The sequence below is a fragment of the Monodon monoceros genome, unplaced genomic scaffold (assembly GCF_005190385.1).
Source record: "Monodon monoceros isolate NGI ecotype Baffin Bay Population unplaced genomic scaffold, NGI_Narwhal_1 Super_Scaffold_12, whole genome shotgun sequence".
NCBI lineage: Eukaryota > Metazoa > Chordata > Mammalia > Artiodactyla > Monodontidae > Monodon > Monodon monoceros.
Window position 1 is genome coordinate 167,567,332 of NW_021703768.1, and position 14,138 is coordinate 167,581,469.

Consider the following 14,138-nt stretch of genomic DNA (forward strand, 5'->3'; position numbering starts at 1 on the left):
TTCCCCGCTTCCCCCTTCGCTCCCCAGCGAGCTGCTGCTCCTCAAACTCACCCTTGCCCCGCGCCGTGGAGAGGACCTTAGCGAAGCGAAAACTCCCGACCTCGACAGCCTTTGAGAACTAACCACTCCTTTTCCAAAATCAGGTCCCCAAACTCCAGCCACCTCTCAACATTTGCGCGCCTGGGGGTTGATCACACCACGCACTTGCTGAGGGGACAACTTTGCAAAGTGACTGGACATCTCCCTCCTGAAATGACCTCATCAAAGTCCTCTCCGTGTGGGGGAGTCTTGGGGTGGGAAGCAGGATGTTGGCAAGTAGAAGATGCCTCGGAGTTGGGTATGGGGGCTTCCAGGGGTGGAGGGGGGTGCCTGCTGGGGCAAAGGTAATCTTCTTTGGAAGGAGAGAGCCCACTCAGACTTAGCCCCCTCCCCCAGTCCTAACTCCCCAAACCAATGCCAGGATGGCAGAACTGCAGGAGACTATTTTGGGGGTCCCGCAAATGGTGTCCCTTTCCCCTGGCACTGAGGATGGCCTTGGGCAACATTCATTCAATGTCAATGGCAGCTCAGAGGAGCCGTGGGGACTGGAAGGTGGGGAGCCCTTACCTCCTCCTTTTCCAGGCAGCCTCACTACCTCAGCCTCACCCTGTCCCCACCCTGTCACCTGGGTGACTGAGTCTGGCTCTGTCCTCCCCGGCCCAGGGGCTCCTGGGGGCAGCAGCTTCCCCCCATCTCTCTCCCAGCCCCCCATCTGTTTTATTCCTGGCCCTGAGCTTTGGACCAGGTCAGGAACATCTGATTGCTCATCACTGCCTGAGGGCAACTGATCTGTTTTGTTTCTTCTGCCGTACCCAGAAAATAGCTGAGCTGAATGAATAAATGAGCGGACAGCTGCTTGGGCAGGGGGTAGTGTCCTGGGGCAGTGATGGTGGTGAGGCTGAGCACAGCCAGGTGATGGCCAGGCGTCAGCAGATGGGACTCCTGTTCCCTCCTCTCGAAAGCCTGTTCTTTAGCCCAGGCTGTCGGGGACACCCTGAAGAAGGCCTAGCCATGGTGACAGTGCACAGGTCTGTAATAGGTGGGAAGTAGAGGCCTGGGGACCACCCATACCCTGCTGTATCCACAGGGGCTCCAGGAGTGGGGCTGTGGGAACCCTAAAGGGATGCATTCTCAACCATGCTCCATCCTGCATCCCACTCATCCACTCACCAGCCCCCCATCCCAGGCCTCCTCAGACTCCCCTCAGCTCATTCCAGGCCTTTGCACTTGCTGTTCCCTTGCCTGAGCCACTGGGGGCTCTTTCTAAAGCACAACAGTGATGGAGCCACCCACATCTCTCTCAGGGTCTGGCACACATCCTTGTGCCGCATTCAATGCCCTGTCCCCTGACAGCCTGAGCCTGCCCCCGTAGGGGTTCCTGCCCCACGAGAAGCATTCTCACCGTGCCTCCGGGTGTCCCTGCAGTATCTGATGCTTTCTGAATTCAAGTCCAACAGGTAAACATCCAGAAATTCACAAAAGCATCGGCCACAGCCCCCAGAGGCTTCTCCAGCCCTCCCACCCTGCCCAGACCCTGCAGGCTCTGCATCTACCTTCTCTCTCTGGAAACATCCCTATTTCCCTTTTGGGCTCACCTGCCCTGAGGAATCAGGGACCTTCTTCAAGGAGCTGACAGTCAATCTGGTGACCGTCACCTCCTGCCCAAGTTGGCCATGCTATCTGCTTGAATCTCACCCCTCTGAGACAAGGCTGGCATTGGTGGACAAAGGTAGGGGGTGGATGAAAGTGAAGCTCTGGGTGGGATGTACCTGAGTCTCCATTCCAGACAGCCTCTCAACAGCCCACGGTTGGCTGGAAGGGACCTGAGGAACATGCAAATGAACTTCAGCTGGGAGGCCCTCAGGACTCAGCCCCAGAAAATGACCTACAGACTGGTGAGGGGGTGGAGGCTAAACACAGAGCCCCTCCTCCAGGGGCCCAAGGGCTGGGCCACAAGTTCAGGGCAGTTGCCATGGGTCTGGGTGCAGGAGACCTGGGAGAACCTCCCAGGGACTGAAGGACCCAGAGGCAGTGGCCTGAGGAGGGGCAGACTGGCCACCTCCCCCCTCACCCCCAAGCTGCGCATTCACAGAAATCTCAGACCCATCCTGGGTCTAACCAATGACTGCCTGGAAGGAGGCAGGACCCTGAGTCCCCTGTGAGTGTGGGGATAGCAGAGTGGGGAAGGTATTCACTCACTCTCTCATTCATTCATTCATTCATTCATCCACCCATTCATTCACATACCCACTGAGCTCCTTCTCTAAGTCTGGTGCTGGGGATGCAGAGTCTGAGACAGATGCAAACCTGCTCCTCTTTGAGCTGATCTTCTAGAGAAAGGGAACAAACCTCTCCACGTAAAGGACTACTAAGGCTTCCACACAAAAGCATTGGAAAAGGATCCCATGAAGTTGAGAAAAATAGGAATGGGGATGGGGAGCCTTTAACTACAATGGTCAGGGAAGGCCTCTCGGAAAAGAGAACATTTGAAAGGGGCCAAGGGGCCACCCCGGAAGAGCTGGAAAAGGGTACACCTGGCAGAGGGCACTGCAAGGGCAAAGGTACTGAGGTGAGACAGAGGAGGGTGTGCTGGAGGAAGAGAAGGGAGACCAGTGGGGCTGGAGAGAAGGAGTAAACAGGGTGGGGCGAGTCCCAGAGGCAGGCAGGGGTCCCACTCACAGGGCTGTGTGTGGGAGGGCTCTGAGCAGAGTGGAACTCCTGGAGGGTTAAGCCCCCTAGTGTCCTGTGAACTATGAGGGCAGGAAGGAGACAGGAAGGTCGGGGGGGGGCGGGGGCAGCTGGGGCAGGCAGCACAGAGGGCTTGTTCCTGGGTTCTCCAGTACAGGGACCTGGAGAAGCTTCATTCATTCTATCGGCATTTATTGAGCACCTCCTGTAGGCAGGGTTTGCACCCCAAGCGGGGGATACTTGTGGACAAAGTCACACAAAATCCCCCAAACTCACGGTTTCGGGCCAGTGGGCAAGATAAGACCTTGAATCAATAAATATATACAACTGGCCCTTGCAGATGGTTCACAGCAGAAATGAGGCCAGGGAGGGGTGGAAAGGGACTGTGCCTGGCATCCCCTGGTCCTCGCTGCGGGCAGCCCAGTGAGGAGCCCTCAGTCCCTACTCTGAAGGAGGAGGTGGGAGCCTGGGGGTGACACGCAGGCAGGGAATCGGCTTTGTCATTAGCACGGAGTTCCCACAAGCAGCCGAGGTCTGGAAGACCCTGCCACATCCACCAGGGGACCTGCCCTGGGGCTGTCTTGTTCATTCAGCTGGCAGCGGCATCGCTGCTCCAGACACTTAACTTCTCCTCCCTCCCTCCTCACTCTTGATCTGGAAGGCTCCAGACTAACTCTTCCCCCCCCAGAGTCCCCCACATCCAATGGGACCCCAGGCCTGTCCACCTAAATTCGCTCCAGGCCACCCCTCTGTCCCCATCCCTACAGCCCCTGCCTCGGCATAAGCCCTGGGGCAAAGGCTCGATCGTCAAGCACAGCGCCCTGCTGCATGGCTGTTCTGGTTTGAACAGTATCTCTCCCAGATTCCAGTTCATCCAGGACCTCAGAATGTGACCTTATTTCGCCACGTTATTGGTCTTTGAAAGATGTAGTTAAATTAAGGTGAGGTCATACTGGATTAGGGTGGGTGCTAATCCGATGACTGGTGTTCTTATAAGAAGACCACATGAGAAGACACAGACACACACACAGGGCAGAAGACCACATGAAGACAGAGGCAGAGACTGGAGTGATGCAGCCACAATCCAAGGAACATCTGGTGCCACCAGAGGCTGGAAGAGGCTTCTCCCAGAGACTTCAGAGGGAGTGTGGCCCCACCAACACCTGGATTTCAAACTGCTGGCCTCCGAAATGTGAGAGAATATATTCCTGCTGTCTTAAGCCACCCAGGTTGTAGTCATTTATTACAGCAGCCCCTGGAAACTCATACAGTGGTCATGGACAACAGACTGTCCCTCTCTGAGACTCAGTTTCCTCAGCAGGGCAAGGAGGACCCTCCAAGGGCAGGGGGAGGGGCTAGGGAGCTAATCCCCATTAAACGTGTCAGGCATACTGTGATGGCTGACTGGATGCTCCCAGTTGCTACTGGCCTGATCATGACCTGGACCATTTCAAAAGCTCCTTCCTGACCGCTCGGGCTCCAGTCCAGTCTCTGCTAGGGCCCCACAGGGATCTTTCCTTGCTAAAATATGATCATGTTGCTGCTAATTCCTAGTGCTCAGTGGCTCCCCGTGGCCTGCACGGCATCTGTATGGATAGATCCCGGGCATGGCTCCAATTGGCCACTGGCAAACTCCTATTCACCCTTCAAGACCCAGCTCAAAGAGCAAGAACACCTCCTCCAGGATGCCTTCCTAGATTTCCCCAGGCACAGTGAATCCCTCCTTCCCTCCCCATGGTCCCTCAGCATGAGGCAGAAACCTGGCCACAAACAGTTCATCCTCCATGGCCAGCTCAGTCCCAGAATCTGCCCACTCTTCTCTATCCCTGAGACCCCACCCTGGTCCTGGCCCAGCTGACTACTCAGATGCCCTTTTGGCCTCCCCTCTGGCCTTCTGTCACTTCCACTCCTGCCCCCAATAGTCCCTGTTCTCCACGGAAGCCACAGGGGCTTTTGAGAATCATAAATCAGACTATGTCTCTCCCCTGCTCACACACCCTCCATGGCTCCCCAGTGTTTTGCATTCCACTCCTTCACCTCAGCCCCTGCCTGCAGACACCCCTGCCCTCACTTTCCTCCTTGCTCATTCTGTTCCAGCCACACCAGCCTCCTCACTGTTCCTCAGACATGCCAAGCTTCTTTCCACCTCAGGACCTTTGCACATGCTGTTCCCTCTGCCTGGTATGCCACTCTCCCAGCTCTTGCCTGGCTGGCTACTCCTCCTCTTTCAGGTCTTAGCTCATGGTCAGCTCCCTGGAGAGGTCCCTCTGCCCAACTACAGGAGCCTCCCCTATGCCCCAGTCATTCTCTAATACATCTCCATGTTTTATTTTCCTCCCAGAACATATCACAAGGGCATATTTGGCCCTGCCTTAGTCCTTGCTGTGTTCCTAGTGCCCAGTCCCGGGCCCGGCATACCATAACTGCTTAGTCTTTGTTGCTTGACTAAATGATCCCACACATCTGGGACTGGCACTTCTGTCCTCTTCACATAGGCAGCTCATTGCCGACGCCAGAATGTCCATCAACATTTGCAGGAGAAAGAAGCAGCAAAGGAGCTGCTCCCCAAGGGTTGTCCCCAGGGAGTGAGGCCACGGGATCTGGGGGGTGGGGACCGTGGGGGTTAGGGTCCCTCCAACCCAGTTCAACTCCCTCCTTCTGGCTGTGTGACTCTGGGTGGATCACCGAGCCTCTCTGAGCAGGTTCCCCACCACCAGTGATCAAAGAAAGTGGACAGTGATTCTCCAGGGGGCTCTAGAATGCATAGTCATAATAATAATTATTAAATTATTAGTATTGTTTCAAAGGTTGGCACTTTTTTCTTACGTCACCAGTTTTTCTATCCAACTCCTGACCCCCTGCCCCCGACCCCGAACTGTGACCTGAGTTTGCGATTCACTCACCCTCCCTCGGGTGCAGGGGTCTTCCTGATGAGGCACCACCAAACGGCCTGTCCCCTTCAGTCCCGCTGGGCTACCACTTGGTGGCAGGGGGTTGTGGCCGCTTTTCTTTCCCCCTTGACCTGTAAGGACCAGACATGGGTTGTGGGGTGGAGCAGGGCCCCAGGAGGGCAGGGGACGGACAGCTCCCAGACGGCCATGGTCTTTAGAACAGATCTACACTCTGACAAGCTGGGTTACCTTGTAAGTTTTAGGGAAACTCAGGATCAGTGGCGTTGTCTGTCCAGTGGAGCCCTGTTTCCTCCCGCATGCCCCTTGGTGAACCCCGGCTGATACATTCCCCCCAGGCCCCCTCCCTGGAGGCCCCCCTCCTTCCCCTGACACTGAACGCTCTATCTGCCTTTCCTCATGCAGCTCCCTGTCTTCTTCCTCTCCCCCCCTCGCCCCCACCAATTCCTTCACCACAGGGAGAGCTGGGTGGGTGAGGCTAGGATGGGCTGGTGTGAGGATAAAGGAGTCAGGAACCTCTGGCTTGCCTGGCTCTATTCTTGGCCTCCCCTAAGTCCTCCCCTTTCTGCAGCTGCCCTGGGAACTGTAGCTCCCTCACAGTATTCGCTGTCTATACAGGGCTGTCTCCAGAATCCCCATATGACCACAGTGCCCGTCTTGCCCTGGAGGAGAGGGCAGAAGGGGACACAGGGCAGCCCCATGGTGCAGAGGGGTGGGGGAGACCCCAGAATGGGACTGAAGGCAAAACTCAGCTGGCTGTGAACATCACAGCTGTCCTTTCTTTTGCCAGCGTCTGGGGTGGGAGCCAATGGCCGCCTGCATGGCTCAGGGGCTGCCTGTTCTAGCCAGGGGGACTTTGGAGTTGACTCTGGCCCTGGTAGGGCAGGGGGATGGTAGAAGGTCAACCAGCAGATGGGTGAATCAGACTGGACATTATTCTACGGGCTCACGATGCTCGGCCTGCCCATCTGGAATCCCCCCCACGTCCCAGGGATTTCCTTCAAGGTCTTGGGCAGGCTTGGGGAGAGGGGTTAGGGGGCACGAGGGACCTCGGAGCCAAAAGGAGGGAGCCAGGTGGTGGTGGTGGGGCTTCTCCATTCACTCCTGTCTGGGCCTCTAGCAGGGTGGAGAGACTTGGGGAGAGTGAGAGAAACCCTCCTCCAGTTCCAGGGTCCCCAGACAGGGCCCTCACACCTGTGGTTAAATGCAGGGAGCGGAGGACCCTAGAGCTGACACCATCCGCTGGGTTCTGAGGTTAGTGAGCCACAAACCCGGCTCTGCTCCTGCCCAGCTGCATGACCTTGGCTAAGTGCTAACCCTCCCTGGGCCTTTCTCCCTGTCAACGGGGGTGGGGGTAGGAGAAGAAGCTTAGGGAAGAGAGAAGAGCGTGAGCTCCAAAGGGCAGGCGCTCAAACGCACAGTAGGCTGGCAGGAGGGGGTTCCCTTCCACTCTGCAGCAAGGCCGGCCGGGGGAATCCCTGCCACACACTGGGAGAGAAAGGCCTGGGGGGGAGGGGGAGGTAATGGGGAGGGGCAGTGGGACCAGTCCTCCCCCCTCCCCACACACACACACACTGAGGGCGGTGCGGGAGGGTGCCCATGTCTCCACCCTCTCCTCCGTGGGAGGATGTCTCCGCATCCCAAATTCCGGGAGCGGGAGCCCCCTTCTCCAGGGGTTGGGGGCCCTGGAGCTGACTCGGGGCTTGGTGTTGGGGGAGAATGGAAGGGGTTTCCTTCCCTCCCGCAGCTCCCCCTTTGAATTCCCCGAGTCGGGCAAACCCAGACCTATACTCCCACCGAGGAGAAGGGGAGCGCCGCTGAGACCTCCACCCTGTAAACCCACCCCCCTACTGCCTACTCACCGGCCGGAGTCGGCCACAGCAGCTGGAGCCCCCGCGCCTGGCCCGAGCGCGAAGACAAGTGCACCGCCGGGCAAGGGCGTGTGAGCCGGGAGGGTGTGCGCGCGCCGCCGCAGAGCTGACCCCCTCCCCGCCGTTCTGGGCCCCGCCCTGCCGCCCGGGGAGGGGGCGCCGACCGCGCAGAGGGAGAGGCAGCCGGAGGCTGCCACCGCGCGACCCCCTCCCCCGCCACGCTGCTCTAGAAGTGGGGGGCGGGAATCCCCGTTCTGGTCTCGCGCAAGCCCCCTCCTCGCAGGGGCGTGCCAGCAAATCTCCTAGGATGCTCAAAGAGCTGGGAGGACCCTCTGCCGCCGCTACCCCGCGGCGCTCATTTCATAGATGGGGAAACTGAGACCCAGACCGGGGGAGCCTCTGGCCAAGGCCCAGAGACCCAGCAGCACAGAATACGGCTGCCCCCCTCACTCTGGGGGCCTCTCGCAGGGTCCGGGGAAGGAGCAGAGGCCAGGGAGACAGAAGAAGGCAATTAACCTCCCCCCACACACATACCCTGAGTGGGCCTGGAGCTACAGGGGGAACCCGGGGGTTTCGAGCAGCTGGTGATATTGCCCGGACTGGAAGGTCCCAGTGAGGGAGGAGGGACCCGGGGTGGTCAGAAAACAAACCACAGAAAACTTCTCCGTGTTATTGTTGCATAGTGATATCCTGATATCCGCCCTCTTCCCGCACGATTCCGGGACCCCGCCGAACATGAACCGCAGAGGCCTGGATGGCAGGGTTTGTGAAGGTCACTCTGCCAAATTAGAACAATGCGGCTCCCGAGGTCTGGGTCACTAGGGGATGGGAGACTGAGTCTAGGGCTCAGCCCTCCAGTGACCTTGGCTCTGCCCAGGCCCCTCTCCGAGTCTGTTTCTCGGAGTATCTGGATTAGACAGCGCCCACCTCTGGGGTCCCTACAGCTCTCGGGAGTCTGTAGGGCTGCCGGCTACGTCTTCCTGGTCTCCTCCAGCTCTCCCGCTTACCTCCAGGAAGCGCGGCGCCCTCTCAGACCACTGTCTTCTCCCTTTTCGCCTTCTGCCCCCGTTGCTCCGCCCGCCCCGTCTCTGAAACAGCCCCCACCCCCTTCTGCCTTGGCCTGGGGTGAGGGGGCTTTCATCTTGGGAGCCAGAAGGCTTCTACAAGCCTCCATCCTTTTTTGTTGTTGTTGTTGTTTTCCCCTCTTTTCTTCCATTCATTCTAAAAATAGCCCTCCCCCTTCCCCACCCCTAGCGTCTCGTGAAAGGTAATGCTCTCCCGGGCGGGGTCCTGAGGCGGGGATTCCGCGATGCGGGCCGGGCTGGGGGAGGCGGACCGCGGGGCGGATGCGGGGGTGACTGGGAACGCTTTCTCCCCCCTCCCATTATGTGTGCAAGCCGCGCTCAGAGGGAGCCGCCAGCGTGACCGTGACCATGTGTGGAGGGAAGGAGAACAAAGCGGCAGGGGCCCTCTGGGGTCTGCATTGTGGCGGCAGAGAGGGGGAGGGCTGCGGGAACAGCGGGGAATCGACAGAGGAGGGGCCTCACCCAACACCTCCCTGGGGGTGGCTTCCAGCCCTTGGTGGGAGGCTGAGGCCCGTGTGAGGGAGAGTCGCGAGCCAGTGGTGGCAGGGCACGCATCATTTGGGGTGTCCCCCGCCCTTGAACACCCACAATTGCCCCGTGGGTCCCCCAGAACGTCCCCTCCCAGTCCCGCAGCTCATGTGTCCCCAGTGTCTCCCCACAGTCCCTTCTCTGTGATGCAGCCACAGAATTCCATCCTCACCCATGTGACTGACTGGTCATGTCCTGCCCCACATTACAGGCAATCTCCTGCTTGAACCAAGAGGAGGATCCTGACTCAGCCCGCTCCTGAAAAGGCCACGTGGTCCGGCCCCCACGTGGGGGCCCTTTACCCCAGCCTTTCAGCTGTCACCCTGTCCAGCCTCAGGGGCATTTGCATCTGCTGTTCCTTCTTCCAGGATCACCCTTTCCTGGCTCTCCTCACCTCTTATTGTCTTTCAGAAGCCCGGTCCAATGTCACCTCCTGCCTAGAGTCCTTCCTTATCTGGCAGCATCATCCTAGGTTACTGTCCTCATTCCTGGTGGGAGCGGGTCTGTTCACTTATTCACCTTCTGTTTCCCCCAGGGGAATGGGGGCTCCCGGTGCAACTTGGGCCTGGCTGATGAGAGGAGGGGGCCAACTCTGATCCAGCACCACCCCAGGAGCTACCCACCTTCAAATAAAGGGATGGCATCACCCTCTGTCCAGTGAGCTGCCCCAGAAAGCACCCCTAGGACATGGCACAAAAGATGCAGGGCCTGATTCTGCAGGGGCATCGCCTAGGACATTGAAACTAAAAGCACAATCAGGGGCTCAAATGTTCCCCATCTGAGGACTGCTTAGCTCATTACCAGAATAACATGCCCCTGGGAAAAATGATCCACGGGGCCAAGTTTCTGGCCTGTTAAGCGGAAGCCAGGCGGGAGGTGCGGTGGGAAATAAATATGAAGAGCAAAGATGAGAAGTGGGGAGAGGGGGAGGCAGTGAGGGGCAGCCCAGCTCCAGGGGCTCTCAGGGGCTGACCTTTCCCCGTTATTAGCTTTCCCATAATGTTTTATGATCTTATACTTTTTGAAACCAAAGGGGAGGATAAAAGGAAAATTGCTTTGCTGCTGGAGGGTACAAAAGCTCGGAGAGGGTGTGTGGCCCTAAGGGATGGAAAATGCAGCTGTCTGTGTTGAAAAATCAAGTACTCCCCCCAGTACTTGCCTCCATAAAATTACCCTCCAATGTTTTCCCGGGTATCTACTATATGCTTATGTGCCCAGAGATTGAGGGGGAGTCTGAAGTAGGAGCTTCTTGGGTCGCAGGCTGAGAGTAAGGAGGCCAGGAAGTTCAGGGAGAAGGAGGTGATGGCAGCTGGCATGGGCGGGGACATTATGTCACCTCAGCAGGGCCAGGCCCCAAGGCAGAGGGTTTGGAGGGGCTATGGGGGTAAGGGGGGGGGAGAGAGAGAGAGCACTAGCGCCCGCAGGAGAACCTGAAGGTGCTGTGGGAGACGTGCCTTTGAGCATTTCACTGCCTGGCCAGGACTCCACCTCAAGGTGGTGTTCGAAGCCAGGAGGATGGGAGACGGCATGGGAGGGCACCAGTATGCAGGGCTGTGGGGCACCAGGGAGGTGAGAGACAAAGGCATCATCTGAGAGGTCCCAGTGGCTTTCAGAAAGGCTCAAGGGACAGGCTGGGGGGGGGGGGCGGGGGAGGGCAGTGAGGAGAGGGAAGTGGTCCGACCAAGATTAGGGCTGCCAGTAAAAACTGCACGGAATGAGACACACTTAAAAATTATTCATTGCTTAACTGAAAGTCAAGTTTAACTGGTGTGTCCTGTACCTTTTTTTTTTTTTTCTAAATCTGGAAATCTTAGACTTGGATTTCCTGGCTCAGCAAACCTGGGGTTTGCTTTGTCCTGAAGGTGTCCGTCCTCTCCCCCAGTCACCTCTACACCCCACTGTGTTCCCTTCAATAAGCTTCTCTTTGTTTCCCTCATACTGTCCGTGTCCTTTAACTGCTCCCCAACTTCCTCCTCCGTTCCTTCCTTTTCCTCTATTGTCCCCCTCCCTCTACTCTCTCCCTCATTACCCCCTCCTCCGATCTCCTCCGGTACCCCTCTCCCCACCACCCCCACCCTTTCCCGTTTCCCCCTACCTTCTTGGGCACCCACTCCGCCTCCTCTTTCCACCACAATCCTCCCCTATCCCACAGGCCCTCCCTCCGCGCTCACCCCCTTCCCTAGCGCCCACCTTCTCCAGTCCTCCCCACACACCGCCCCCAGCATCGATCCCTCAGGCGCACGAAGGGAAACCCCAGCCGCAGGCGCGGAGCCCCACGCAGGCGCAGAGCCGCCCGGCTTCCCCGAGGCTGCCACCGCCCCCGCACTGCGGCGAGCGCGCCTGGTTGCCAAGGCGACGGCGAGGGCCGGAGCGGGAACCTGGGGAAGACCCCGCGCTCGCTCCCTCCCCAACCCAAGCCTCAGCGAAACCCACTCCAGTTTGAGCCAGTTTCCCCGCCCCGCCCCCAGTGCGCACTGCGGCAGGTGAGGATTCCCTGGCCCTCAGGGCGGGGGTCGGGCGAGGGTCCACGCATGCGTGCCGGGCGCGGCTTTCCCGCCCCGACTCGCGCACGACGGGAAAGCCCTGGCGCCTTTCGGACAACCCCCGCGCAGGCGCAGTGAGTGTCCGGCGTCCCCGCGGCACCGCCTGGTCGTCAAGGCAACGCGCGCGGGGAGGGCTGGGAGCGCACGGAACTCCCGTCTCACGCCCCCTCCCGCGCACTGCGGCGAAGCCGGGGATTCCCTGCTGCCTGCACGCATGCGCGAGCCTGGGATTCCGCGGGGATGAGGCCAGAAAGCGACAGAAGAGGATTTTCTTTGAAACAGAACAGTCGTTATTACCGTCGTCTTTATGTGTGAGGAATGAAGGCGGCCCTCTCAGCACCTGTCCTGAGTTTTACCTTCATTCTCTGGCCTACCAGCCGTCCCCCTACAAGTCCCCAGCAGAGCTTGCCACACGCAGCTCCGGTGCTCTTCCTACTCTCTGCTCACACACCTGCCATGGCTCCCCGTCGCCCTGGGGCGAAGTCCCATTCATCGCCCCATTCTTCAGCGTGGTGTCCAAGGCCCTGCACGCTCTGCTGGCTTCTTCCCTCCAGTTAATCACCATTGGTCCCCGATCTTCCCTAATCGCCGGCCACAAATACCCCAACGTGGCCATGCAGGAGGTTCCTTTGCCAAGCTCTTCTTCAGTATCTGCCCTTCCTAGGCACCATCTCGTTGATTCTCGAGATGGCCTAGGATTAGATACTGTTTCAGTCCTGTTTTATATAGGCAGAAACAGGCTCAGACCCATTAAGGCCCTGGCCTAAGGCCCCCAGAGGTAAGAGGGGGAGCTCAAATGGCTCCACTTGTGGGGAGCCATCTGGGCTCCTCCACCCGTTATTCGGCTGACACCCCAAGCCCCAATTCCGGGCCCCACCTCCACCCCGCTGGCTCACCAACAGTCTGGGTGCTTCCTGGCTATGTGACACAGGCAGATGACTTAGTTTTCCCATCTAGAAAGAAGATCAATGTAACACAGGGCTATCCCCGGGACTCAGTTAAATGACATTACCATGTACTAGGCCAGGGCCCAGCATCCAGTGAATGCTTCTCACAGCATCTCACAGTGGATTCTTCTCACAGTCCTCTCTGGTGAGGATTCAGCTCATTGGCACCCCCTGTAGGGCTCCTTCTGTCTGTCTCACTTCCCTCAACCCCCACGGGGTCTTCCTGGGGTCCATCCTAGATCCCTCACATGCCCCCTAGTCCTTGTCTCAGAGTTGGTTCCTGGGGAAATCCCCAAACTAAGCCAGTGCTCAATATATGTTGGTTAGTTTTTATGTCAGCTACCATTGTTTCAGGTACCTGCCATACTGCACTTCAGCTGTACCCAATTATTAACGGCACCCCCACCCCCACCCCGGCCCGCCCACCCTTTAACAGGAGTTGTGACCTCCAGGCCTTTGCATGTGTGGTTCCTTCAGCCTTTTCTGTCCCTTGTCTGTGTGGAGAACTCCCATCCTTCAAGGCCCTCCCTCCATGAAGACTTTTACCTCCCTACTTCTGGGCAGAGCCTGGCTCCCTTAGGCTCAGCCATGATCCCACAGAGTTGGGGACATCTGTGAGGATCTGCATCTGAGACTTGACACCTGGGAGAATAGAGTTCTTGGCATAGGCCTGAGAGGGAACAAGTCTGCTGTGTTGGAGAAGTTGGGAACAAGGAGATAGTGGGGACAGAGCTGGGGGGCTGGTGGAGAGTGAGGGGGAAGGGGCCAGAGGTGCAGGGGCAGGCTTGTGAGTGCAGGGAGGGTGTCACTTGGATGGGAGCCCCTAGCAGTGACCTGGTAAATGCGTGGACCCCGCCCCAGACACTTGGGCCCATCTCCCAGCTACCCTTCCTCCCTACTGACTCTCTGAGGCCAACTAAGCTGTAGGAAGCCAGAACTAAGTTGAGCTCTCACCCAGCCCTTCCCAGATATTCGGCCTCGATGGGATACTCCTTTCTACCCGGATCCACCTGCCCACTCCAGCCTCCAGGCCCTTGCCTGCCCAGTGCCCTGCCTCTGCGATGGAAACTGACTCATCTTCCACTAAGGCCTGCTCTAAAGAAATCCTCCACCAGGAAGCCTGCCCTGTTATTCCAGATGCCTCTCGTGTTGGAATAACAGCAGAACAGTCTGCATCTCCTGACCCCAAGCACAGTATGTGACCTGGCTGCTGACTCTGAACCAGAATCTCAGGGTGCCAACAACTCGCCTCCAGCTCTCCTCTGGTTCCGCCTCTGAAGTGCTGTGTGACCTGGAGCCAGTGCCTCAGCCTCTCTGTGCTACCCCCAGCAAGGCTTCCAGGGGATGATGGTACAGATCTCTCACTGGATAACTGGCGCAGCCGGGAGCCGAGCACAGCTCTCAGCTAGCCTGCTAGGACAGGAGCGCGGTTGGGGACCCCTGTCTTCTCTGGCTGTGGCCTGTGCATTCCACCTCGTTCCAGCCCGTCTTTCCCACCACCCACCCAGTCACGTAGACTTCAAGTGCA